Source organism: Seriola lalandi, unplaced genomic scaffold, assembly GCF_002814215.2.
Source record: "Seriola lalandi dorsalis isolate HSWRI2012SDOR001 ecotype SW California unplaced genomic scaffold, Sedor1 jcf7180002054425, whole genome shotgun sequence".
Classification (NCBI taxonomy): domain Eukaryota; kingdom Metazoa; phylum Chordata; class Actinopteri; order Carangiformes; family Carangidae; genus Seriola; species Seriola lalandi.
Window position 1 is genome coordinate 264207 of NW_019524978.1, and position 6148 is coordinate 270354.

Sequence of the window (6148 nt, forward strand, 5' to 3'; positions counted from 1 at the left end):
ATTAAAAATGACCTGTCAAACACACAGTGTATGTACTGTATATTATATTAGGATATTATAATAATCCAGCAGGTAAAAGGACACTATTAACTCACTGTAAATCACTAAACCTGGAATTTAATGTGACAACGCTGCATATAAAAGTAACTCACTTGCCCCACAGAGATGCTGTATCCTGTCTGAATACTGGAATATACTGTAGTAGCAAGTAGAGATCATAAATAAAATGACAAAATCACTCAATAAACTCTCTACTGAGGCAATGAGTTCACACTAAGAGTTCATGGACAGGCCTTAAAAACGATTATATCTAACACCCTTGAATCAGCTACCATCTTCACTCAGGAAAACATTCTGTGCATATAGTTTTATCAGTATAGGCCACAAAATAACAGTAGAGTCCTGGCAGAGATGAAGTAAAAACACCTTGGGCTTTGGATTTACATTAAGCGTGTGGCCTTGGGGGAACACAACCTCGTATAAAACACAGCTACCTTTTTTCAGGGGATCGTCCTCATGCACTATGAAGTCGTCACTGTGGGTGGAAAGAAGAAAACGCAATATAGACTTCAACATGGCTCACTGTTAGGACTCTAGGTTGCAGAAAGGCATTCACTATGCATTTAAAATGTTTCTGTTCATGGCTGTGCTTGCAGTTAAAATTAATATTGTATTGTAATGTGTATGCTATTGTCCTGTCATGACCTGGTATTCATGTATCAGTTGTTGGGCAGACGAAGCCCAAGGCCACATGCAGACCGCTGCCTCCTGGCCGCATTAACAACAACAGGACTTCGTGCCCACTGAGTTGGAAACTGCATTTCTCAAGTATAAATGAAGACTTGTTACTGTATTGATTGATGGTACACTTCAGCAGTGAGGGGCTAAAATCGATGAACGCTGCATGGAGTCTGAAGACTGATGCCTGTGATGCCTACCCTCCTGAACACCCCGGACCTGACTCATAAATAAATGAAGGAGACAGTGCGTTCCTGAGAAATTGCTTGTTTTTGTCAAACGAAGGTCCTCCGTATACCTTTACACACAGTATCACATAGAGAAAAAAATAATAAAAATTGCCAAGTGAGATATTACAGAGTTTTTCTTTTTCATGGAACGACAAATCCATTCAACAGAAATGAGTTAAAGAGCCACTTCATTGCAGCAATAACATTAAGTGTGTGTGTGTGTGTGTGTGCTTTTTCTCAGGCCCATCATAAAACTGTAAATAGTCTTGCACAAATTAATTTGGCTTGAGACTTATTGCAGTAAGTATGAATTTCTCATCTGAATGAGTCAGAGAGAAAATACTTGAAGGACATGCTGTATATTGCCTGTAATGTTAAATAAAGCTCAATGGAATGGTTACGTGACAATTCAATGTGACGCCAGGCCTCTGCACTCTAGAGACTCTATCATGCCATTTAAAACTTGCTGCTGAATGTCTTACATTAATGGTGGAAACAATGTATCATATGCTCCCTCTTGGTGTGTATGAGCTGTGTTTAGAACATTTAATGCAGTTGGTCAGTGATGAGCAAATGTTTGAACCGATGAGTCTTTCTTGGTGATATTGTACCATTTAATATGACAGTCAAGCAGCTGTTCCATCCATTTATATTTTCCCTCTTGGCTACACAGGGCAGGAAGATAATTATTGTAAATCTACTGAGAAAATGGAGAAATAGAGATACGGTATTTGCTTTATTCAACATCACTAAAGTTAGTCTGACCCTTGAAACAAGGACTAAATATCTACAGCCATACTAGCAGCTTTTTTGAGCTGGAGGCACAGTGATGCAAATGCTAACATCAGTATGCTAACATGCTAATGTTTGGCAGGCATATTGTCACCATAGCCCTTTTCCCACAGAGTATGTGAACAAGTTCATTTAACTTGTACAATTTTGAGGTACTTGTGATTGAATGTTTTTGAATGTGATTAAGATTTTACATACAGATTGGTCTTATGAAACGATGCATGGTTACAGATGAAACTATGAACCATATACAAATTTCTTAAAATGAACTGTAGGCTGTCAGTCAGCTTCAAACATGCTTCTTTGTTATTCAATATAATAATATAATGCTGACATAGGCCTTTTTTTGCATAAGTTCTTTTACTTTCGAAAGCCAGACTAAAAGTCTGTCTGAATAAATCAGTCTGACTTTCCTTTCAACAAGCCTATTCAGATTCAGTAAAAACACAAACTTAAAGTAACTACTCGCAGTAAATCTTTAAGTAAATCTTACTTTACATTGTTACATTACCGTCAGAGGATGAATGCAGAACTCTGTGTGGACATCCCTGCATGTCTGTTTGGACATCCTTGCGTGGACATCCTCGAACGTTGGAGTTTAGCTACAAGGACAAATCTGCACAGCCACTATACAACAAGGTCACTGTTGACAGTCCAAGTGGACTCCAAGGAAACTAGAAAGTTGTGTAATAAAAACAACTATTCGTCCATTTGTTCCAAGTGCGCGTTCGCAAGGGAGTATAATTGAGGCCTTAGTGAGTTATTAACACTACTGAGAGTTGTGATGCTTCCATTTATATGTCACTCAGTTTGACAATAAGCAGAATAAGCAGAAGGTAAAAGCTTTTGTCAGGGACTTAGAGTGAAGGGATCGATTCCTATCAAACTCGCAAAAATACCAGTAGAAAGTGTTTGGTCGTTCATTTTTCACCTGCACTACTTTTGCACATTCTTGTATGTTTTTCCATCCAATGTTAAGAGACATGTTGATGAGGAAAATCAAACTGATGAAAGATCAAAAACAACATCTAGTTTAGCTTAGTGTGCTAGCATGCTAATTAGCAGTAAGCGCAGAGTATATCTGAGGCTTGATCCTGGACAAATTGAAATGAAAAAATTAAAATTCAGGAGATCGCCAAGATCGTTAAGCGTTCATCATCTGCGACCATGGACATCTTTTCAAAATTTGATGTAATACCTCCAATGGTTATTGTGATATTTCAGTCAAGACGAAATATGGTGGTCCACTAACAGACAAACTGTCCAGACCAACCAACCGACATTTCCATCCATCGTGGCTTAAACACACAGCCACCAAGGGAGCACAGTTCTTTCCTTTGAGCTGAGGCTTTGGAACATCGTACCACCATTCAGTCTGGATTTAATAAAGGCAAGCCAACATGTTGTGAGATATGAATGCCACAGCAGTATTTGGCGATGGCCTTTGGTGATACAGATAGCCCAGTACGGAAATGTCACCCAGTTAACATGCTCTGTGTGACTAAACAGATAAGACAAACAGGAAATGGCTTTTTATCCGCCTGCCATGATATCTCAATTATGATTTGATTTCATGTAGGCCTACATGAAGTAAAGCCTCCCTTGGTGTGCATCAATGCCTTGGTGTGGTGTGATTTTTTTTTTTTTTGAAGAAATCAATTTTCAGGGTTTGAGATCAAACAGAGTAGCATCACTTGGGAAAGAGCTGAGACTGGACAGGGAGGAAGGGAAAGGGAAAGGGAAAGGGAGGCATCTGAGAGACATCAAAATAAAAGGTCATTATGTGCACTCAGACTGCGCTCTGCTCTCCATTTTTAGTGGCTGTCCCATCCTATATCTGTTGTTTGGGAAAGGTGCCCTATAACTACAGATGAAATGCACTATGTGAGTATCTGCTGAATGTCAGGGCTGAGGGGGGAGAAGCAACACCTTAAAAATGACTGCTGCCTCCAGACATGGCACAAATGGCAAAGATGGTGTCAAGGTGACCTGGCGATAGAGGAACGGCTCTGTGTGTCCCTGCGCACCAAGAGTGTGAAGACGTTTCATGTGGCTTGAGGGCAGATGTTGTTTATAAGCAACATCTGATTAGAATAGCAAAGTAAAGCAATAAAGAACACTATCTTCTCATTCTGTGGGTGCTAAAGGACACAGTAATATCATGTTAATCCCAAACCAACAGAACTGCAATGTTCTTTTCATTAACTTAAGCAGTTTCGCCCACAGGCATCATCACAGAATTATAGATATGAAGAATATTATGACAGCATTTTAGGATTTACACTGGCATCAAAGCTGATTATATTAAGGTCACTGTAAATACAATAGAACATCAAGCACACTTTAAATCCCTGAAAGGATTTTGCTTGAATATGACTTTTTTCATCAGGAATATTGCAAGAAAATAGGAGGAATATGTACTTCAAAAGAAAGCAATCATATGCAAGCACTGCAGGACATATCTGACAATCTCAGGGTGCAATCACTGTTGGAATCAGTGGGTTTGATTTGGAGCTTTGTCAGAAATGTGTAAAGCCCTGAACCCTGCTCTGGGAAGCCAAAGGACAAACTACAAATACCAACCTTTAGACAGGCAGTCAAAGACATCATGCCTCATCAGATGTTTTTTGTTTATTTTTTTTTTTTTACTTTGGTGAATTTTGTTATAAACCTTTGATCAGGACAGACAGCAAGATACTTGTGTGTTTTGTTCACTGCTGTTCAGACTGACAGGCCACATAGAAGTCAAGGGCTGAGTGACTGTTGTTTGTTTGAATGGCATCCACAAACTGTAGAGGGAAGCTACAGTTGTGTGATTAGGCCATCCTTCTCTCAGTCCTAATTATGTGGAGCTGGAACAGAAGCAAGAGGCTGAGATGGCCCTGCGTCATTAGCTTTAATCAACCCTGGACACCCTGATACAAAAACAGTACACACTGTACACACACACACACACACACACACACACACACACATACACACACGGCCTGACAGAGAGTCAATACCTGACATTCATCATTTTGGTCCAGCCAGACTTTTTAATTACTGTAATGAATTCCCTACATGGCTCCAGTCACCAGTCACCTGCTATCTAGGTTTATTGTTGAGCTTTGTCTGGACACCATTTAATGGACAAAATAGTTCTTGGCATCATTCTCTCTTTGGTGAATATTAAAGTTTAGGGCAAATACATATCTCGTAATTCTGAATAAGAACAAATGTTTCTGATGTCATGGATTGCTTCAAACTTGAATCTTTTCCTAAAATCATTAAGCCTGATTATTCAATGTCTCTCTGGTGTCTGAAATGTGTAAGATGATTACAATTCGCACTGTGTGGAAGTCCATGTGAGTGATGCTGAATATCATCAGTGTGGGCATCACAGTCCCTGAATGATGCAAACCAGATCTCTTTGGCGTGCCACACATGTATGACTGCATAATAAAATGGCAATCTGCATATATTATTTGTCTGGCAAGCAGATGCCCTGCCCACCATAAATGTGTTATTATACATGATGAGAGTTTGATTGGCTGTTCTAAGAGGAGCAAGGGGACATGCAATCACACCCCCAATTTCTGATGATCTTCATCTATTTGGTTAAATCAAAATGCAGTTTACACCGAAAACACCATATGTTTAGTCATGTTTCCTTTGAATGCATGAGATATTTAAACACAGTCTGATGTGGAACGATGTGGAATATGGGATGGGTTTGTAGGATACAGCGACCCCTGCAGACCAATAGATGTACTACTACAATCCTGGATGCACCTTACAGAAAGAGAGAGACTGCTGGTTAAAAAAGTAACTAACTAACTAACTAACTAACTAACTAACTAACTAACTAACTAACTAACTAACTAACTAACTAACTAACTAAATAAATGAATAAATAAATGAATAAAACAAACAAACCAAAAAAGAAAATATACCCTAATAGAGAGCAACAGTAACAACAACAACAACAACAGCAATGACAATACTACTTCTACTATTACTACTACTAATACTGATATTATTGTTATGATTATTAATAATCATAACAATTATGATTATTAAGTGCCCCGAGGCACTCCTCTCAGCTATTCTAGCTGTAGAGGAGTGCCTCGGAGCTGAGCACCCGTGGCACTAATAAGAATGTCATTATGTAGTCAACAACCGCCAAAAAGCCGTTTAGTTTTGGCATTATAACGTAACATTATGTGTTTTGCAAGTGACATTTCAGACTTCAGTGGCACACACTAATTAAACAATGAGTTATGAAATTAATGCAACCGTGGATTTTTACTTTTCTTTATTTTATTTATGATAAATAATTACGATGAAAAGACAAATGAGAAAGTACACACACCACGTACGCGTATGGTTAGGTTTGCCCCCTGTCG